Source organism: Vanessa atalanta, chromosome 26 (genome assembly GCF_905147765.1).
Source record: "Vanessa atalanta chromosome 26, ilVanAtal1.2, whole genome shotgun sequence".
Lineage (NCBI taxonomy): Eukaryota > Metazoa > Arthropoda > Insecta > Lepidoptera > Nymphalidae > Vanessa > Vanessa atalanta.
In genome coordinates this window covers 5,874,534-5,897,751 of record NC_061896.1, presented here as the reverse complement: position 1 = coordinate 5,897,751, position 23,218 = coordinate 5,874,534, and the positions used below count along the sequence as shown (strand labels likewise).

Genomic DNA, 23,218 nt, shown 5'->3' with positions numbered 1-23,218 from the left:
TCCGTTGTCTGTCTGTCTCTATGTTTGCTTAGATCTTTAAAACTACTCAATGGATTTTGATGCGGTTTTTTTTTTAATTGATAGAAGAAATCAAAATTGATTCATGTCATGCATAATATAGTCGAGAAACACTGATAATTTTAGAGGTTTCTGATGTGATGAAACAATGTAGTACAAACATTATTGTTCACCTTAAAAAGGTATACAAAAAATTCCGCGATGGTATATGTCTATGTCTTAGGGATAACCCACAATAACCATTTTTAATCTTTTTTTTACCAGAAATAATGGCTTATTAACGATGTGATTTTAAGCAATAAGGCATTAATCCTTATCCAATTAAGTACATTAAATACATTTAATATCGATCAATATGGCCCTGAACTGACTGAAAAAGTTGTAGGCTTTGTATATAAAGACATTCTGTAGTATATTTAGTATCAGCATTGCAGCCGTGCAAAGCCAGGGCCGGTCGCTAGTAGCTTAATAATTTTACAAAATTGGGTCCCACAGAACGCAGGCAGATGTGATACATTTAGAAAGAAAGAATTTAGATTTAAAGAAAACTAATATTAATGTAGAGCGAAATAAATAAAAATGTAGATTTTCGTTTTTAAAATAAATGTTAGTTATATAATATAACGTTATTTGTTAAGTTTATGTTTATACGAGTCACGAACCCAAGGGAATATTATGAGGGTATGATGATTTCTAGGTAGGATATATATAAATTTAAGAGTACTTTATTGATATACTCTCTACTGAAGGAATACACCTTTGAAAATGCAAAACTGTATAATGAACTACCCACAGATATAAAAAATGTAAACTCATTCAACGTATTTAAAAAAGAACTCGCTAAGTATATTTTAAATAATAAATATTTAAAACTAAGACAATACGTTAAATTTGTACTTAATGTAGAAAAATGACACTCAGTTAAGCGTTATAATATTTGAAACAATTACTCATTGTCATTTCATTTTTTATTTTTTTTTATACAAGTGCAATGTCGAACTTTATATTCATAAATGTTTTATTATAAGTGTAATTCTCATGTAAGTGATAATAGTGTCTTAATGGGAATAAAAATATCTTTAACCGTAATTTAGTAAGGAAATGGTGGAAAAGAGTTTCTCGTCGGTTCTTCTCGGTATAATCTACTTTCCGAACCGGTCAAAACTGTAACATGACGATTCAAAATATTTTGATTTCGATCTTGATTATTATTTAAGAGAATGACGTGCCGTTTTCCGTCTCGGCATAGGAGTCAGTCTTACCTCCTAGTCACGCTAAAATACGACAATAAATTATATATATTTAAGCATCATTCGCTCAATTAGTTATTAAATAATCTATTTATAGATAAAATTATATATTTATAGTAAGATAATTGAACTAATCCGCTTTTTTAACTAAAATACGTTTGAATATATATTAAAGTGTAAAGTATATAAATTAAATGTAATTATATACTAAACCTAAATATTTATATTGGTACAGTATTTCTTCGCTAGGCATTACGTCATGGTAGGCACTCATCAAATATTCTACCGCAAAACATCAGTACTCAGTTTTGGTGTGTTCCGGTTTGAAGGGTAGCCGAGCCATTGTAACTTCAGGTACGATGGACATAACATCTTATGTCAGAAGTTTGGTGTGGCATGTGTCATGTAAGGAATGGTTAATATATCTTACATCGCCATTGTCTTGGGCGATGGTGACTACTTTCCATCAAATGGCCTATTTAATCGTCCGCCTGCCTATTTCATAATAAGTCTCCTAATTTGCTATTATAGATGTAATCTCGTACAGTATTAATTCCTCTCACTTTTAAGCTTTAAATTAATTATTATTCATAAAACAGAATAAAATCACGTAACTATACTGGCGACTCTTGTTGTTTTTTTAATCCATCAACATCCAGAAATTAAACTTCAACTATCAAAGAGAAAATTTTCCGAATTTCACCTTTGATTGTGCCGTCGTGAATAAAATCAAAACGAAAACAGATGCTCGACAGACGTGCAATTAACAAGGGATTTCAAACTGGCTCTTAATTGTTTTCATAGAAATTTTTGCATAGTAAATTATTTTTCGACACAAACATAACAATGGAATACTAAAACATATTTTATTATATTAGTTAAACTTTTCGAGATAAAAGGTTGAACAACTTTAATGCTTATTATTATTAATTTAATTGGTGGTTAAGAGTAACAAAAGAGTTTCTAGACGGTTTTTTCTTGATATAAATAACAATCAGAACCGACTGTAGTTTTAAATTTAATTTTATCCTGTAACAGCGCAATTTTCAGGCATTTTCTGCCTCGGACAACCACTGAGGTAATTTCTGGAGCCAGCTTGCGCCGGGTATTTTTCGATACGACTTGGGCGTTAGACGAAAGAGCGTATTCATTTCTTAAAAGCAACCCAACTGCAAGCCCCCTCGAGTAAAATATGATATTAGGTACTTAATATTTCAATGTTAAGAAATAAAAATAATTTATAAATAAATACGTGTGCATCTCGGGACGCCCGACAGAGTGATAATTTAAACTGGCCGACATACGGCTAGCGCTGTGGGTTAGAGTGAGAGAGGAGGAGCATTCCTACCGCTGCCGTATGCGTAATAGAAAGGGAAGCCAGACAAACTGGCGCCGTAACGCGTTACGTAACGAAGCGGTTTACCCTCTAATAAGAAGTTATCACTTCAAAAAATCAGACGGTACTTTTGCAGATTGATTTAATTACATGTAATTGTTTTTATTTTTGTAGAAAAAGAGGATATGCTTTATACGATGTAGGTTAACATACATACATTTTTTTATGGTATTACCGAGAAAATAGGATCTAACACCTTCATGGTATTCGTCTTCACCACTATTAGTAAATAAAGAGAAGGAAGAAAGAGAAGCTTATTGCCACGCTCCAATGCTTTTAGTTATAGACATGAATTAAATAATTGAAGATGATTGATTCTCTGTCTCTTTCCTGGGGACAGTGACTTTGTAATTATTCTCGAACATTCCATATAACTCATGATTTGTTGGTAGTACAATTGCATAATTGTGTTCCACAGTGATATTCTTTATGTATTCACTCGGTATCTCAATTAAATATTGACAACGGTGATATGCCATTTTGATACTTGTATCCTATAAATTTTGTAATTGTTATAGTCAATCTCAAATGTTACATTTTGACATTTCCCGCTCATGTTTTGAGTTTTGAGTATTAAATATTTTTTCAAGTAGAATCTGTATCGCTATTAGAAGTGCCCATTATTTAACATCATTAAAATAATTTGTTGGTCGTCTGGATTTGAACCCGTTTTTACCACCGCGAATCCACCGTTCGCGGTTGGTCAGATATTTGCCAAAACATATTTTTAAGAATAGCCAAAACTATTATTCCAAGACAAAAACTGGCATTAATTCTTCGTGACTCATTAAAAAACGATTACCTATTAGAGTTTTGTTGACCTCACTTGCGGTTTTCGTACATTTCTTTGACTAAGTTACATCACGTCTAAAAATCATTAAATTTACTTGAATGTAGGGAATTGTACCGTCTGGGTAGGAATTGTTGTGTTCCGGTTTGAACTCTAACTATAGGCAAAATAGACATAACATCTTAGCTCCTATAGTTGGTAATGCATTGGCGATGTAAAGAATGGTAAAAAAAATCTTAACGGCTCCAATATTAATGGGCAACAACTCACATGAATGAATTTTCTCGCCTGCCTTTAATATAGAAAATACGGTGCTTTAAGTGTATCACATATAAAATACCAAACAGTTTGATTGTTGTGTTCCGGCTGAATGAGTAAGTGAACCGGTGTAACCACAGGCACAAGGGACATAACATCTCAGTTTCCAATGTTGGTGGCATATTAGCGATGTAAAGAAAAGTTAACTGTCCACAAACATTGGCGCTGTAATCTATTATAGCGCCAATGTTTGTGGACAATGGTGACCAATTACATTCAAATAGGCCTTATTAAATTTGGTTCTATCCAATGGGTAGCTGAATATTAAAAGTTTGGCATAAATGTGTTCCAAATGCTAAATCTCGGTAAAGAAAAAAAGATCGATACGAAAGCTGCATGCTAAATGTTCTGCAACATGTTTAATGTATATCTTCCAATCCGAAATAGAACAGCAAAGTGGATTAAGGTCAGTATCCTTTCTCTTATAAAGGGAAGTGGGTCTCGGTCTAAAAATGGAATTTCGCAGCGGATATTTACGTTATAATAATTTGCCACATATTTATATCAAAATATACTTTATTCAAGTAGGCTTTTACAAGCACTTTTGAATCGTCATTTAACAAACTATATTAAGTGAAGCTACCGCCGGTTCGGAATGCAGATTCTACCGAGTTAATTGAAGTTACAACAATTCTACAATTCGTTTCGCAAGAAAATCCACATCTATAGTAATATTATAAATGCGAAAATATCTCTGTCTGGCTGAGTGCTGTTCTTTCACGGCCAAACAACTGAAAGGAATTCTTTGAAATTTGTTATGAAGCAAGCTTGGGGCCCAAGTTGTGTACTTTACACAAGCTACTTTTTATGCTCCAAACCTTACGACCAACCTCTAAAGCGAAGAGAGCTGAGAGCGACGACTAGTTTAAGATAAATTATTCGCATTACAAATTTTGATGCAAATAGTCGTAAGTAATAATTACACGTTTTAGAAGATTGTGAAAATTTCTCTAAACTGTCTCGTTTGCGTAGCGGCTAGCTGAAGCTGCGAGTCCTGGGTTCTAAACCTAGATTGATCGTTCTGTTGAGAAGTTCATTCAAAAGTAAAAGAAAGTGAGTGAGGTAGTACAATTACAGGCAAAAGGGACATAACATTTTAGTTCCCACGGTTGGTGGCGTATGTTATGGGTAGTTGATATTTCTTAAAGTGTCAATGTCTATGTGCGGTAGTGACCACTTACTAACACTACCTATTTGCCTGCCTATCTAATTTTAATCCTTATGATGATGAAACATAATTAACCTTTAAATAATTAAATGTTCTTTATAAGTTGGTAATAATGATGATATTTTTTGGCTTGCCTGTCTTAGGTTGGAACTGCAGGTGGCGCTGCGATCAGGAAGTTTTTTAAAATTAGAATTAGGGCATTAGAACCTATGCTTATCCTTACTGATATTATAAAGGCGAAAGTTCGTATGTATATAAAATAACCTTATATGTATGAGTTTACAAAATAAATATGAATATAATTAAATTAAACTACTATTAGCTAAGTACTCTATTTACATGTGGTTTGGCACTTTACAAAGAGTGAAATTTATTATTCTTTATGGGTTATTTACGTAACCTGTGTTAAGGATAATTAGTCCATCGCCTAATGGAAAATTAAAAGTAACATTAAATACATGCATAGCAGAGTCATTTAAAGAAGCAAAAACAAATTTAAAAATGAAATAACGAAACAAAAACAGAACATAGTTTTTTTTTTCGACGACCTCCCTGGTCGAGTAGTGTGTACACCGGCTGTCATGGGTACGGTCCCGGGTTCAATTCCCGGCCGAGCCGATATAGAAAAAGTTGATTAGTTTTCTATGTTGTCTTGGGTCTGAGTGTTTGTGGTACCGTCGTTACTTCTGATTTTCCACAACACAAGTGCTTTAGCTTTACATTGGGATCAGAGTAATGTATGTGACGTTGTCCCATATTTAAATATTTAAATTTAAATATAAGCGAAAATGCAAAACATTTACATGCAAAAAATACTGAATGTATTCGAATTAAACTTTACAATAATTTACCTTTATATCAGAATAACACATATGCTATATTTAATAAAGACATTGCGTGAATAATACTTGACAACGCACCCTAACACGCGAGTAAAACCGCGCTCGAAAACTAGTATAGAATATATTTATTTTTAATTTCAAAGCGTATAAATAATAGCATTTATTATTCAAACTATTTCTTGTGATAGGTTGTGTGTTGTGGACGATATGATTCACACCACTGATTTGGAAGATATTCTTCAAATGTCATATCTAGTCTGGATGAACAGCAAATCTATTCTGTGGAGCTATTCTGTAAGATCAAATTCGAAAAGTGATATAAGAATTTAGAACACGAGACTATATTTTAGTAAGTATAATTTACTACAATAGAAATAGATACGTAAATAATAATCTGGCTTTAAAATTTTGTCATTGGGTCGTGATGTCTCTTTCTTACACAATAGCTTTGTAAGAAAGATTGTTGAACGCTGTGTGCGTTAACACACACAGTTTTATTGTAAAAGATTTTATACTGTTTGCACAGTGATTAAAATTTTAGTAAAACATTTTAACAATAAAACAAACACAGAGAATTTCAATTCTAATTTTCCAAATATTTTTATTGTTAAAGATATATTTGAAAACCAAACAAGGAAAAGGTACTGAACTGTTTTGTCTTTGCATATTTATATACTAGTTCTCGACCGCGGCTTAGCTCGCGTTTCAGGTATTATGCATAAAGAGTAGCTAATGTCCATCCTTGGAATTCAAACTTGCGTTATACCAAATGATATCATATTCGTGGCTTTTCAGTCGTACGACCGTGAAAGACCTACAGACAGATAGAGTAACTTTTATATTATATATAAAGATTTTAACATAAAACATTTTACTTACAATAGAGATGTATCATAAAAACGTCGGTCGAACATCACATGTTTTTGCAATCAATGTCGCGTATCACTTTTTTCAACAATTGAAATCTCCTTCAAGTTTCGAGTTTGTTATTACAGAATAGTCCCACAGATTAATAACAACCCACGCATGCGCACTGCAATGCTTCATTCCAAATAGGGTCTTTCTTAAAACTGCCTTTTGTTCTGGCTGTTCATTTTTTATTTGGAATCATATTATCAAGACTCTATTGAGGTGACCTCCCGCAGTGCAAGAATTATTATTCTCAGTTATATAAAGCTTTTTTTAAATGTGCATTCAAAATTTAATTTTTGATTTCGTTATTTCGAGTGACGTTTAATTTTTATTTTATACTAGTTGTCGCGCGGCTTCGCTCCCTTTTCAGAGATTGGTTGTTAAGTGATAGGTATTAAAAGTCTATGTCCTTCCTTGGGGTCAAACTTCCTTCACACCAAATTTCATCAATTTCGGTTCAGTGGTTTGATCGTGAAAGAGCAACAGACAGACAGAGTTACTTTCGCATTTATAATATTAGTAAAGATGACATAAAATTAGTTCAAACGACAATTAGCAATTCAAAAATTCAGGGCATAGCTTCAAAAGACATCCCTTCTCTTACAGTAACCACCCTTATGAATTAAACTCAAGTGGTATTTTCAACTTGTGTGAACCTCACCCTTGATAAAGGTTATGCACTTTTGTTGCGTGTCCCCCGTAGTTTCAAGGGTTTTTTAATGATAATTACCAATTAATTAACCTTCCGGTGCACTTTTTGAGTAATGGGGGTAGTTCTAACGATCTGAGTGTTTTGGAAAAATTGTAGAGTTGAGTTTATGTAGAAAGTAAAATGTTAGTTACGACTTTCATTCATCTCAAAACAATATGGAATCGAATAAAGAACAATTTCTATTAATTATAATGTTCAAAAGTGTTTGAAAAATTTCGGCACATAATCATTGAGCCTTCAATAATTAATTAAATAAAAAATATCTCCTAACAGATCCAGAATCAAATGTTAAGTGATACCAGGTATAGATTAGTATAGACAATCTATATAAAATGCTTTATTTTTAGCTTTGGTACAATGAAGGTTTTATTTATAATTAAAGCTTAATCCATTTGCTTTGAATAATAATAATAAGTTTTAGTTTTAATAATTGCAAAATAAATATTTCATCCAGGGTTTTAACCGCCTGAGCTTAACGTCTTACAGTAAGCCCCGTCGTTATTGTAAGCTCGTTTACAAACATCTTATTACATTTTATTAACAGCCTGTAAATTTCCCACTACTGGGCTAAGGCCTCCTCTCCTTTTGAGGAGAAGGTTTGGAGCATATTCCACCACGCTGCTCCAATGCGGGTTGGTGGAATTCTCATGTGGCAGAATTTCGTTGAAATTAGACACATGCAGGTTTCCTCACGATGTTTTCTTTCACCGCCGAGCACGAGATGAATTATAAACAAAAAATTAAGCACATGGAAATTCAGTGGGGCTTGCCTGGGTTTGAACCCGCAATCATCGGTTAAGATACACGCGTTCTAACCACTGGGCCATCTCGTCTCGTCTCATATCTTATAATATTACAGAAAGAACTATAGAGATCTCTGTGAGAACTATTTTGGGGCTCATAGCAGAACACTTATGAAAAATCAGAAAGAATTATGCGACGAAAATTATAAAAGTAATGCTCCTATTGCGTAGAAAGTTTGGAGTTTTTGCCTCCATGCTATTGTATACATAGGTGGATCCGACACATACAGGTTTCTTCAAGAAAATTTCACTTCAGAAAACGGCATGAATACACTAATTAAGCACGTCAAGAACTCCGTGGTGTTCGTCTGTGATTGAATACGGAATCCTCGGTTAAGATTCTTTTGTTCTAGCCACTGTCCCATCTCGGTTACAACATATCTGTAAATTTATCTCTTCTGGGAAAAAATCCTATGGAGTAGCAGGATAATGCGACTCCACGCCGCTGCAAAAGTTCAACAATATTGCGAAGAGGTTACGTATAATGAATTGGCCTGCATGCAGCCCGGATCTTAATCCCATTGAGCTTGTTTGGGATTGGTTAAAAAAGCTGCATTTACGAGAAATTCTGTGCAAGCAACAGTGGCAGCACTAAGAACAGCGATTTCACAAGAATGAAACAATATCCTACCTACCGTTTAATAACCCTCATCACATCTATGCGGCACCGATTAGAATCTGTAATAAGGGCTTGGACGCAATACAATTAAAAGGACAAAAAATTTGTGCTTCAACTTTTTTTTCTTTATTGTGAAAACCGATTTTTCAATAAAACAATCAAAACAATTTTTTGGTACAATTTTCGTTTTTGTTCAAAAAATTGAATGGTCCTCTCTAGTATACAGACACACTTAAGGATATGATACTACGCTGTTACGAAGTTAACGAACTAAACTATAGATTCCAATTTAAATTTTTATAAAAGGTTTGAATATTTGGTTAAAATGTTTATTTCAATCATCTTGAATATTGATGCACTTTACGGGTCCGTTAGGGTAGGTCGTCACGACCCATTGACATATATTTCGTACAATACCAATAATGTACGAAATGTAAAGCAATCCTTTACATCGCCAATGGTCCAATCGATTGTCTAGGAGACTTGACGTCTTAGTTCAAACGATTGGCTCTAGCAACACTCAGCCACGCTTCAAACTGGAACACAACGATACTATGTATTGTTGTTTGTCGGTAGAATACGTAATGAGTGATGTACCTTGCCTACCTTAACCTAATGTATGTAACCTACACAGACGGGTTTGCGCAAAGTCCTTACATCGATCAAAGATTAAGCCATATGTTCCAACCACTGGGCCATCTTGGCTATTGTAGTATTTATAAGTTGAATGTATTTATAGATTAACTTAAAATATTACTATATACTATAACTTAAAGTTTTTAATCAAAAATAAAGTTTCACGCTTCTAATTTCAAAAATTCCATACAAACTTTCAGTCTCTATTTCACCCCCTTAGGGGTAGAATTTCTAAAACTCATTAGCGGGTGTCCCTTTAATAAAACGATACTACTCACCAAATCTCATGGCCATAACTTTTATAGTTTACGATTGAATGAATCAGTAGGTGAGTTTATAATAGATTACACATATCTATATATGTAAAAGCGAAATACCATTTCCTGATTAATCATGAAATCTCAGAAACCATAACACCTACGAACTTGAAATTCTACCCCTAAGGGGGTAAAACGGAGGTTAGAAGTATGTGTTTTACAAATTCCGCGCGGGTAAAGCCGCAGATTCAGCTAGTATTATATATTTCTATATAATGTTTATTTATTCTCGCCCTCTTTTAAACGCGTCATATAAATGATAAATGAGGTGTCAATATAAGCTGAAGCTTACACGAGCTTATAATTTACACGGCTTAAGCTTCGTCTCAGTCTTTTTTTCATAATTTTATAGATGGAGGTTTATTAAAGAGAAAATTTAGATCTATATCGGCGAAGTTTCTTTATGGTATGGGTGATATTATTAATTGGCTTCTAGACAGGAAATTATTAAATCTTTTCATGCAAATTTTATTTAAAACAAAAATATTTTGATGATTTGCTTTTCATTAAAAATTTTATACTTCGACATACCACCCCTTTAAATTCGAAGAAAATCTAATTTACGATGTTCCTTTAAGTTGTACTGCTGTAACCGTTATGTATATAAAACTATGTAAATAGATTAAAGAAACAAACAAATATGTAATTTTCCGCCAAACAAGCATGAAAATTCATTTGCTTTGGATTGCTCTGGTTTGGACCTTAAATTTTCGCAATAACCTCCAATCATGGATAGACGTATTGCAGAATTATATCTGACACGATTATTTTCCGCCAAACAAGCATGAAAATTCATTCGCTTTCGATTGCTCTGGTTTGGACCCTCAATTTTCGGATATGCTGCACATGTTTCAGCCACTGAGTCTTTTTATATACATTTATAAAATAGTGTTTGATATGAAACAGATAATACTATAAAGTATTAAGTAATATATATGAAAAAATATATAGATACGATTGGAGCGAGTTCAGGCGCAAGGCCAACAGGTTCTGAAGCACGAGAGTTTTAATACCAATTTCAAAACTTCTGGCTGATACTCAGAATTGAGGGCAGAAAAACCCTTATAATATTTCAGTAGCCAGACCCATCGCTTGCCACGGTAACGTGCACAATAGATCACGTGATACCTTCGAAGAGACAGAGCGTTTGGTACCGCTGGTTTTTTTACTTGGAATTTCAGTCTGCTGAGGCGTACCTTCTAGGCATTAGTGAGTTCCACATACTGCACTCCCTCCTTCAGGAGTTTTTTTTTATGACATTGGTTGGCGGACGAGCATATGGGTCACCTGATGGTTAAGTGGTCACCACCGCCCATAGACAAAGGCGCTGTAAGAAATATTAACTATTCCTTAAATCACCTATGCGCCACCAACCTTGGGAACTAAGATGTTATGTCCCTTGTGCCTGTGATTTCACTGGCTTACTCACCCTTCTAACCGGAACACAACAATACAGTTTACTGTTATTTTTCGGTAGAATATCTGATGAGTGGGTGGTACCTTCCAGACGGGCTTGCACAAAGCCCTACCACCAAGCTTGAACTCAGGACTTTGAGATGTGTAATATTATTGGCTAGCTACTAGATCAACGAGGTAATCAGTCAGTCATGTAATCCAAGTGTATCAAATGAGATTTCGTGTCGTTTTCATCTCCGTTGAGTAATAAATCTTCGTTCTCAGCGCCAGTTCTGTTTACAATCAAAACAAATGGTGTTTGATTAATCATTTCGAGTTCAACCGTTGATCTATTAGTGGGTGATCTGAACTACTTTTTTCTATGAGGTAGTATTCGTTAGTAATCTTGATCATTATTGAAAGATCGTAAGTTCGAATTGGGTTCAAATATTTATCACATGTGTTTAAAATTATATTGCAAAATTGCCTCAAAAATTAATGACCTTTTTATTTAAATCAAAATCAAAATATTCTTTATTCAGAAGGTTCATATAAGCACTTCTGAATCGTCATGCTACCGGTTCGGAAAGTAGATTTGACCGAGAAGAACCGGCAAGAAACTCAGTAGATATTCTTTTCCACCATTCCACCATTCCAATCAATGAAAAGCAAATTAATTACTGTTTTCTTTTTTTATATGGGACCTGAACTTTATAAAATAAACTAACATACTGACAGGATACTAACGAATAGTACATTGTTTCAAGTTGCTTCTACTGACATCTTATATCTCTTTCACTCACATGGGTTATCACGTAAAGATAATTTTTTCACTTACACACCGTATTGATCTGTTACGCTACTGTATAATTGTAATGATAATTTACTACACATTTCAGAAGACATCATTATAATTCAGAATCTGCGTCCGCCATTTTTACTTTCGATGACGTCACGGTATCAGTAAATATACCGATTTTGGTCACGACGGTCAATCTCAAAGGACAACAGCCTACTACGTAGGATATGTTTTAGTGCACAAGAGTGTGCTCAAATACAGGTGCACTCTATGGCCTCACACCTCACTCTTACAACTCAATGGAACAGGAAATCCGACACTACCGGAAGTACTTCAGGCGCAGAAGCCTATTTGATTAAAGTATATTTTGATTTTGATTTTGAAGAGCCAACGGCTTTACTTGCTGTCAGAAAAACCCCATCACACATTAACCTCTGAATCTGTCTTATATCTAGCCGCTAGACCAAACGTGTCAGTCAGAAATAGAAGCGTAAATAGACAAAAAATAAAACAGTTCAGTTTATTTTTTTGTCTCTGTTCGTCATTTGATTTTTGACGAGTTCTAGTGTCATCAATAAAGAAAACTTAGAAATAAAAGTCCAAAAAATATTTACGAAAAATTCAAATTCAAAATTTTAATGTTCACGATTTTAATGTCGAATATCATCTACTAACCGAACACTATTATAGAAAATTCGTTAAGCAATACTCTCCTTTCACCAATACCAGTATACTGAATTCGGTTAATAAGGCACGACACACGTAGGAAATATTCAAATGTGGAAGCTTATTACGGAACATAATTAAATACAGTCAATTTTAGATCCATTTTCAATATTAATTAAATCCTTTAGATCTAATTAATTTGGCTGACATGGTAATTATACGGAACATGTTTGAAATAGTTTTGTAAGTATATTTTGATCAAGCAGATATTATATTATTAATTTTACCGTATTCATTATAATCTGCCTGTCGGTCTAGTGTCGGATACCGTAAAATTCACAGTTCTTGGTTCAAAAAATTTTTGGATTATTTTTTAGATCAAAAAATCTTAATACCAGCATACCTTAACAACGTATATATTCCCGCGCCGTGGTCGAGTCGGTATTCTCGTCTTTTTGGAATATGAGTGTATTTTTGTTTAAGTAATCACTTATTTTCTTTATCTCACTGGAAAAACCCATTACGCGTTTTCCCACGTGAAGTGAAGGGGGTATGTGGGACTCACCGTCTAGTGCGCCCTAGTACAGCCGAATACCCGCTAATAAACCAGGGATCAGGGTACTGCTAGTTTATTAACTGGTATTCCGTCTTTTCGGTGGGTGTCTATTTAATTTGGTTGATTATTTAATTATCAATCAAAGTCAAAAATCATTATTAAATATGGAAGTGATTACACTTGCTTATTGATAGTCAAAAATCTACCACCGGTTCGGAAACCACCTCGGATCTGAGAAGAACCGGCGAAGAAACTCAGCGAGATTTTTTTTTATCACTGAGACTTGACAGAAAGACAAGGTCATTTTTTATGTGCACGTCATATGTAGCCTTATAACAAGCCACTCCCATAAAGTTGTTATCTGGGATTGTTACCCTTAAAACCACTGCTATGACTATCTTACGAATTGGAAATTCTTCCGGGCTGTTCTCCATTCTTGGCAAGGCGGTGCTCTCCGCAAGGGGCGTGTGTAATCTCGCACTGCCATACGCAGTCCACGCTAGTGCGTATGATAGTACGAGGCCATCCTCAGGGCTAAAACAAGCTAATAGACCAACGAGACAGTTACAGTTATTAATGGATAAACACCAAAGCCTCTGTTTTATCTCATTACGATCTATTAGAACAATTTAACCTAAAAGTAATGACACTACTTAAAAACAGTACGACTCCCTACTGGAAACATTCAAAGAACAATTTAAGCATCCATTTGATCTTATAATAGAATAGATAGATAGATAAAGAGATTCCCGCTGGTTTATTTTTATATTTCAAATCGACCCATAAACTTCACGTAAGTAAGCACCGTACGTTTAAACTATGGGCGGTCTTAAAATAGCTTTATTTGTATTTATTTGCATGTGTTTGCGTTGTATTCGTTATATTGCTAGCTCGTGACTTCGCCTGCATGTGAGAGTGTTAATCGAAGATTGCGGGTTCAAATCCGTACAAAGACCAATGAATTTTCATGTGCTTGCTCTAAGAATCTATATTTATAAAATTGTTTCTTCAGACTGATGCAGATCAAAGCCAAATTTACTGATTCTAACGCATTGTAACGTGCCATAAAGATTAAATTGAAAAACGTAAGCATCCGCTAAGAAAGGATTATTGGAATTTTAAACTTTAAGAGTGGGAAATGGGTGGAGTATCTTCCTTATTTTTTGTTTTATGATATAAGCGGACGAGCGAATAGGCTATCTGATGGTAAGTGATAAGTAAGAAACATTAACCCATTATTGCCAAATCGTCACCAACCAACCTTAGGAACTAAGATGTTACGTCCCTTGTTCCTGTAGTTACACTGGCTTATTCGCCTTTAAACCGGAACACAAAAATACTCAATACTAAGTAGGGCCTGAATCAATAATAATAATATCTACAATTTATATCAGCAACACAACAAATTAACTAAATTACCTGAATCGCGCTATCGTTGTGATCACTTGAAGTTTCGTTCCTTTTGTTCACCCTCTAAATATAAACAGTTAACCTTGAATGTATGTTTTAAAATATCTCATAAACTGTTTGCATGATTTAAATGCGTGTTGATATCTGTTTTTTATCACGTGACATACCTCAAGTTTACCTCTTCAGGTACTCCAGTACATTAAATAAATAATATAAAAAAAAGTACTTTAAGTTTGGTTTTAGTCTGTAATCTTGTAAAACGTTGATACTACGTCGTTTCGGGAGTCAAAGTTTGTTTGGAGGACACCAAGGACGAACTCTCGTTAAACGATAAGATCGACAAAAGCCCAGCAGTGTACATTATCCTTATATTATTTGAATTGAAAAAAAAAACTGACGTTTTGTGGGACATCCGTTTGGAACGAATTTGCTTTCGATATATATTATTATACACAGACACAAATAATTGAACACACACAACAATACTGAGTATTGATTGTTGGCCGTACAATATATTATGAGTGGATTGTACCTACTCAGATAAGCCTGCACGAAGCCCTACCACCAAGTAGTAGCAATAGTAGTATCATTTCAATTTTTATATTAATGATAGTAATGCTCAACAACACCAACCAAATAAATTGAGAAAATCGATTGAAAAACAGACGAGAATAAAGTACTGAACTATTTTGTCTTTTCTATATATATACTAGCTGTTGATCGTCAGGTTTTTATAACAAATTTTATTAGATATGGTACAGCAGTTTTGGCAACGAAAGAATAACAGACAGACAAACTTACTTTCTCATTTATAACATTAGTATAGATAACATAATTTCCGATAAAAGGCAAAGGAAACAATCCAAAGGATATTGTTTTATTAATAAACTTTTAATCGTATCAGCAAGAGGTACGAGTAACTAGTGTAATAAAAAATATGTTCCCAACCATCTCGGTTAAGGGTTCATAAATTGTCTCCTACACTGATTGTAACATCTTTTTTATTCAAGATTGTGGGCAGTAAAACCTTTATGGTGTAGAACCTCGCCGTCAGTTAATAGAGCTGTCTGTTGCTATACGACTGTATTATAAAATTCTTTGATTTTTATACTCTGTGACGTCAAGGTAATGAAAATGCATACTTTATACATACTCAGTATACTCAGTATATATACGGTTTAAACTGACTGATTGAAAGATGACGTCCTCCGTGGTCGAGAAGTGTGTACACTTCATGGGTACGCGACTCCGAGTCACGGGTTTTGTTTCCCGGCCGAGTCGATATAGATAAAGTTCATTAGTTTTCTATGTAGTCTTGGGCCTGGGTGTTTGTGGTACCGTCGTTACTTCTGATTTTCTATAACACAAGTGCTTTAGCTACTTACATTGGGATCAGAGTAATGTATGTAATGTTGTCCAATATTTATTAATTATTATTATTAAACTGCGAGGTAATATATAACACGCTAACGAGATTTCCTTGTATCTCTCTTACGTATTTCATAATTTTCTTTGAATTAATTCGATATGCATTTAACGTATTTTTTGTGTACTCAATTATTAGACCAGAGGCAGAGATCTGCTGTCCGTGCCTTTAGTAGGCTTTTCTCAAATCTTAGCAGACAATTGTTCTATTTTTAAAATTTGTTAGGATTATTTATGACTCTATATTTATATATAACACTCACAGGGCTTATAAAAATAATAATTGTCATATAATTTGTGGGATTGTGAAAAAAAAAAGTTATTAAAATAAATTAAAGCTAGTGCAAGAAAGTGTGTTCTAAGAAGATCCGATTTAGCCCAGTGTTTGGATCACTTGAATCTTAACCGAGTTGGTGATGATTGGGTTTGAACCCAATCAAGCACCACTGAATTTTCATGTACTTATTTTGTGCTTAAAATTTATCGACGTACTTGGCGGAAAACAACGTGATGCAACCTTTACGTAAATCTGCTACACGTGTAATCCGGTGTTGGAGCAGAATGATGGAATAAGCTCCAAGCCTCAAAAAGAGAGAAGACCTAAACCCAGCAGTGGAATATTTAGAAGCTGTCACCTTATTTTAATTTTTTAAGCCAGAAAAGTTTTACGTAAACGTTTCGCCCAATTACGTTCAGGTAGCATTATGAGTTGTGTGACGTCAAATATTGAAATTGGTCACGTCATACCGGTCTCAGGTAGATACCAGGTAGACGGGCTCGAAAATGCCTTATTTTTTAAAATAATTGCATAATAGTAATTCATATTTAATATTACCCTCCCAGCAAGAAAAACGTAGGATAATTACCAGCGCTGGGACGGAGACTCTAATTTTTATTGTATCTACTAAATATTGTACTGAATAGAGTAGTTATTCGGTAAGAATTAACTCTAAACTCACTGCAAAACGCGATCGTGTTGAAGATAATGATATGCAACAGTGACAACAACAATATTATAATACCGTATCACAATAAGTCGCTATTGAGTGAGTGAGGTGCGAAATTAGTTCTTAGAGTACATGACAAACACAGCACATTTCTTATCTCTTTCTAATGTGTGGATTTTAAAAAGGATAGCAATCGTGTTTGCTCAAACATGGCATACAGGTACAGAAATTTTTAAAAAGTAAATATCTTAATTATGGTATTCTAAACGTCGTAAATATTTTTTATATTATTTTCTTAATAATCTGACGGCGATCCCGTCCGGACGGTGGTAACGAGGGGTCGTTACGTCGACGTAAATTTATGAGCTGTACGTGGTCACCATTAAGGATCGAACACCGCTGAGCGGGCAAGCGAGACAACAATTACTCATTCATCTATGTACTTATATAGAAATATCGCTGTTTCTTTTTAACGCATCATACAAATACCACAGAATTATGATACGTTGTGTTCACACCGGTGAAGGGTCAGTGAGCCAGTGTAACTACAGGCATAAGTTATCTTAGTTCCCAAGGTTGGTGACGCATTGGCGATGTAAGGATTGGTTAATATATCTTAGAACGCCAATATCTATGAACAATGGTAAATACTTACCACCGGTTTGCCCATTTGCTCGTCTGCCTATCTATTTTAAATACATATGTACATATATATTTAGCGTGTTTCAGTTGAAGTTTCTAGTAAAACATTATGATAAAATATAATTCAACGTATAACATAGCCAACCTTGCTTGGCCAGACCTGCTTGTATTATATAAAGCAAAGCTACACCTGTTGATGTAATGTTGGAACGAAAGATCTTTTACGCGCCTTACAATAGAGTGAACTGGCAGATATCTTCACGTAATGAAAAAGTGTTATGACCTCTCCCTATGACCTATATCTCTGTCTCTTTTTATTACATATATAAGGTTCTATATAATATAATTTAAAAATATTTTATGTTATTGTTTTAATACACATCGGATTTTTTACATTACACTTTCCCACAGCTGGGCTAAGGTCCTCTCCTTTTGAGGAGAAGGTTAGGAGTAATATATCTGAGCTAGCAAATTGCATGGAATACGTAAATCTCATCAGATATTCTACCGCCAAACAGCAGTACTCAGTATTGTTGTATTCCGATTTGAAGGGTGAATGAGCCAGTGTAACTACAGGAACAAGGGACGTAACATCTTAGCTCCCAAGGTTGGTGGCGCATTGGTGATGTAAGGAATGGTTAATATTTCTTACAACTCCATTGTCTATGGGCGGTGGTGACAACTTAGGTACCAACAGTTGGCCTATTTGCTCGTCCGCCTACCGATATCATAAAAAAAATATGTATCTAAGATTTTTTTATTCTTTCTTCGATTTGAATATGCTATCATTACTATAAATCTAAATCTATAATCTATAAATAATATTAAACAAAATCAATTTCCATTTCTGTCTGTGCTTCCGCTAACTTCTGAACCACTTACCCGATTTAGATACGGTTTTCACTAATAGAGCAGTAAACTAGAAAAGTTTACGTATATGTTACCGGAAGTATATGAAATCTAGGAATTGTATAGAATTCCTGGGAAATGTATGTATTTCCTAAAATCGCACGGAAATGTGTAAAATAAATTATATTCGACACATTTCCTAGGAAATCTATACATTTCCTATCTAGCAATCGGAAATGTGAAACATTTGAGATATCAATGGGTCCGCGGGGATAGCGGGGCGAGGGGAGGGTTGTTAACGAAAGTTTGACTTTATAAGAATAATATAAGTCGATTTTGTGATAAATACATTTGAAAAGCTACTAGATAGATATTTTACGAAATGATTGTTAACTGAAGGTTGTTGTGCTTTAATAAAAAATATTATTCTCATTTTAACAACGTGTTTTATTACAGAAAGCATTATTTTTATTTATTTCCTAATACGGTATTAGAATTATATACAATTCCTAGGAATTGTACACATAACCTAGGACATTTATGTGTTAAATAGTTTTTGAAACAATATTTTATACAGCTCCTAATCCGGAATTGTATAAATTTCCTAGGATTTGTCTACAATTCCTAGATTTCATACATTTCCGGTAACATATATAAATTGTAAATACTTTGTACAAAATGGCTGAATTGCGATAGTGTAACGTTACCTGAACCCGAGGAGATAGATCAAAACTTATATACAAATTGACTTTGGAAGTATTAGGCATTGGCAAGCAACACATAAACTCTAATATACCTTTTCCTTTCTTGAAGTCGGATAAAAATAATAGACGATACAAATAGTTGTCTTATCGCTGACCGATCTCTCCCGTCAACCTCGGTGTAGAGAAATTTGTCTAGCGACGGTAAAGGTGAGCGTTTTAAATAATCATTTATATATGACGGTATATCACTAGCGCCATCTTTTAATTTACGGGGAAACAAGATTTGACAGCTGGTCAGTGAGTTGATTGGCGGGAATGTTGAACGTCGTCACACTGTGGTGTAGTCAATTGCAAGCGCGTCCTCGTTTCACCTTTATTGTTTATGGTTTTTTTTTTATATTGTAATATTGTATCTTTTTAAAAATATAATAAAAATGGCGTATCGTGATAGAAGTGATAATCTGCCTTTATATGTATATCTAGATAAGATATAACACAAACATACATATGTATGCACTCATATGTACTTATCAGTCTAATGGAATCAAATAAAATAAATATTATAGAAGAATACTTTTAGGCGTTTTGCCTCCGCTAAGTATGTTGGTACTTTTTTTCTTGGTAGAAGGGCATTGTGCAAGCCCAATCATAATAAGTATTGTCGAGTTCTGGTTTGAAGGGTGAGCGAGGCAGTGCAACTGCAGGCACAAGAGACATAACATATTTGCCGCTTGGTAAAGCGGTGGTGCATTAGTGTGATCTAGGAAATGGGTAACAAGGTATACAGCGCCAATTTCTATGGTTGGTGGTGGCCGATTACCATCAGGTGACCCATTTGCCCCTCTATCTATTTCATAAAAAAAGGACTCGTGACCGATACTATAACAAAATGTCAACCAGTTAAAAAACAGAAAAATTGGCGCTAAAAATGAACTCTTTCCCGTATGACATGTCCGATATAGATTTTAGAGGACAATAAAAATACATTTTTTACATAACATCATACACAAAAAGGAATATAAACCGACACACTTGAATCATACATTACCAAGTTTGAAGGGCGGTTATATTTACGAGCCCCTAAACTCGCTACCATAAAACATTTTTATGCCTCTACAAAGTTTTCACGTGCCACTTCCTAACTGCTTGTAATTGCCTATAAAACTTATAATATTAATGGCGATACTAACTATTCGGTAAGTGACGTTTATTTTGCATTTTTTTAGGGCAGGAAAAGCTTGGCTTCGATCTAATTTGAATGGTATTGCATTTGGGTTTATAAGTATCGTACATAATTACATATATAGATATATGTATGTAAAATTTTAATAGAACGTGCTGATTTTTTGTGAATGGGTGTTGTTTTTGTTTGTTCTTGTCTCGAAATTCGATTATCCAAAGTTATTATTAGAACTAGCCTCGGTCCCAATTAGTTCGGATAATCGAGTTCCTAGTGTACTTATATCATGTACATACCTCATCATGTTCATATATATCATTGATCGAGATTATCCATTTTTAGTTATTGCTTGCGAACTCTTTACTGTGAATGCTACTCTGGCGGAACGTCAGACGTGCAGTCATCTCGTGGTTAAGTCGCCGACCGATCGCCGTTAATTTTAACTCCCGATATATGCCTTAGTCCCCTATATACATATATAGGGGAATGACACGTTACGATACTCGTGCCTGTACTTGCACTAGCTCATTTAATCTTCAACAACAATACTAATTGTTGCTGTTGTTGGTTGGATATGTCATGAGTAGAGGTAGTGTTGGGCCATTTTGCAGGCTTCCAGGTAGGTACTATCTGATCATCACATTTTAACAACAATAGTTTCCAAGGTTGATGGCGCATTGTTGTTGTAAGATGTTTAAGATATCTAAGGGCGATTCCCACTTATTATCAGATAGCCCATTTGCCAGTCTGCCTATCTACATATACTAATATTACAAATGGGAAAGTAACTCTATATCTGTCTGCTGCTCTTCCACGGCCAAAACACTGAACCAAGTTTTGTATGAAGCTGGCTTGAACTCCAATTTAGGGCATAAGGTACTTACCTAAGGAAGACGCTGCTGAACAGCTAGTTTTAAATAAAAACAAGTCGAAGTCTAACCTAACCCTAATACAGATAACAAGAAACATAGTCACGTGATCATTACGTCCTGACCGAGGCCTTTCAATAGTAACGAGAAATGGAACAAACCATTCCTACGAACAGTTGTACGGCTTCATAGAATACCTTAACAGATGTAAGGTGGGTTCGGTGTGCTGGAATTCAGGACAAAAATGCACAATTCATTTGAAAAATAGATATAATTCGTCGGATTTTTTCACAGTCAAGTTTTTACACTCTAATTCAAGCTCCAAACATTCATATTAACAGCCGCAATTTCCCACTGCTGGGCTCTCGTTGAAATTAGACACATGCAGGTTTCTTCACGATTTTTTCCTTCACCGCCGAGTACGAGATCAATTGATTATAAACACAACTTAAGCACATGAAAATTCAGTGGTGCTTGACTGGGCTTGAACCCGAAATCATCGGTTAAGATGCACGATCCACTAGGCCATCTCGGTTCAACTAAAACTAAATCTAAACTAAGGTAAAGCTAAACTACCAATTAGGTGTCAATACGCTCCAAATAGACAACTTCACACCTCATCGTATTTTACAATGATTATTTTATTACAAATATAAAGTGTGAATATAAAAATTTGTGAGTGAGCGTTACAGTTGTGGCGAAAAAAAGGAGAAATTATATTTATCCTAATAATAATTATTAATTCATTATTATAAGTAAATTCTTAATATTGCGTTGCAATTAGTTGCGTGTAACTAAATTCTATTGCCTCATGGTAAGTTTCAAGATCGAATTTGTCAGACATTTTGCAATTTTTTTCGATGTAACGTTTGAGAGAAACATTCCTGACGCAAATTATTGCATACCTTGTATAATCTGTCTCTGTAAGTCAGTAGACAGTATAAAACAAATGAAGATATTAGTCATAATATATTCATTTGTTTTTATAACTCCAGTGAATTGATTTGTGGGTGCAATTTTAAAACCACTAAGGTAAAGGAGCGGTCAAATTTCTGATACTAGTTTCTGACTGGCTTACCTCAATGGGATTGATGATTGATCTAGACACTAAAGTGTCTTAATTATTCAAAAAGGATTTTATCAACAACAAAAATGTCATTGTAAGAAAAACACTCATTTTCGCATACATAAAACTAATTAGAATATGATGTAAGATTAACTTGAATTGAAAATCTTAATTTTAAGCTGAATTGAGATACTCCTTTTTTATGTCGGTTAAAAATAAAGGACAATACACACACATGCACGCTCGTTCGTTTCTCCTTCACTTCAATGAATCTCGTGTGTGCAACGAACGTAAAAATGTCACTTGTAACACTGCGCTCATATAATACTGTAAAGTTGAATAGCCAATAACAAAAGAGTATTTCTTTGTACAATTTTTACAATCACTTTGATTAAAATTAAATTAACAGCTTGTTAATGTCGTTAAGACAAAACTCTGTAGCGTTAATCACGCTATTCCACTGTGGGTTGGAACATATACCACGTGTCATCATTTCATACGACACATGCAAATTCCCTTGTCCGGATTAGAACCCACAATCGTTCTTAAAAAAGAGCAATCGCGGCTTTTAATAAAAAAAAAAACATAATATATACGTCAAGTCAATTTTAAAAAGCAAGCTTTTGTGTATGTTGAAAGGCTCTAAATTATGACCGAATGATTTATAAAATGTAAATTTCCGTTCTCAAAAATAGAACGCTCAAAAGACCCGCCTCATTTTTTTTTTATAGCCGTATCCGCGTCAAAGGCATCTCGTTATTATTCCTAATGATTCGTTCGATTCCCGTGTCTCGATTATCTAAGATTCGAGAACGCTTGGATTATGAACGGACGCGTTGTTAAATGTTGATTCTGGATCAGATTGGGAACACCTGGCGTACGACTTTTTTTTGTTATAGTGTTGTGAATGTGTGTTACCTGCGCGACTT

At 34.4% G+C, this 23,218-nt stretch overlaps 1 protein-coding gene across 1 annotated transcript in view; it reads left to right on the top strand.

Annotated features, from left to right (window-relative positions):
* The window catches only part of LOC125073965 (nephrin-like), an 80,654-nt gene that overhangs the window by 5,369 nt on the left and 52,067 nt on the right, over positions 1-23,218 (top strand). The window lies entirely within an intron of this gene.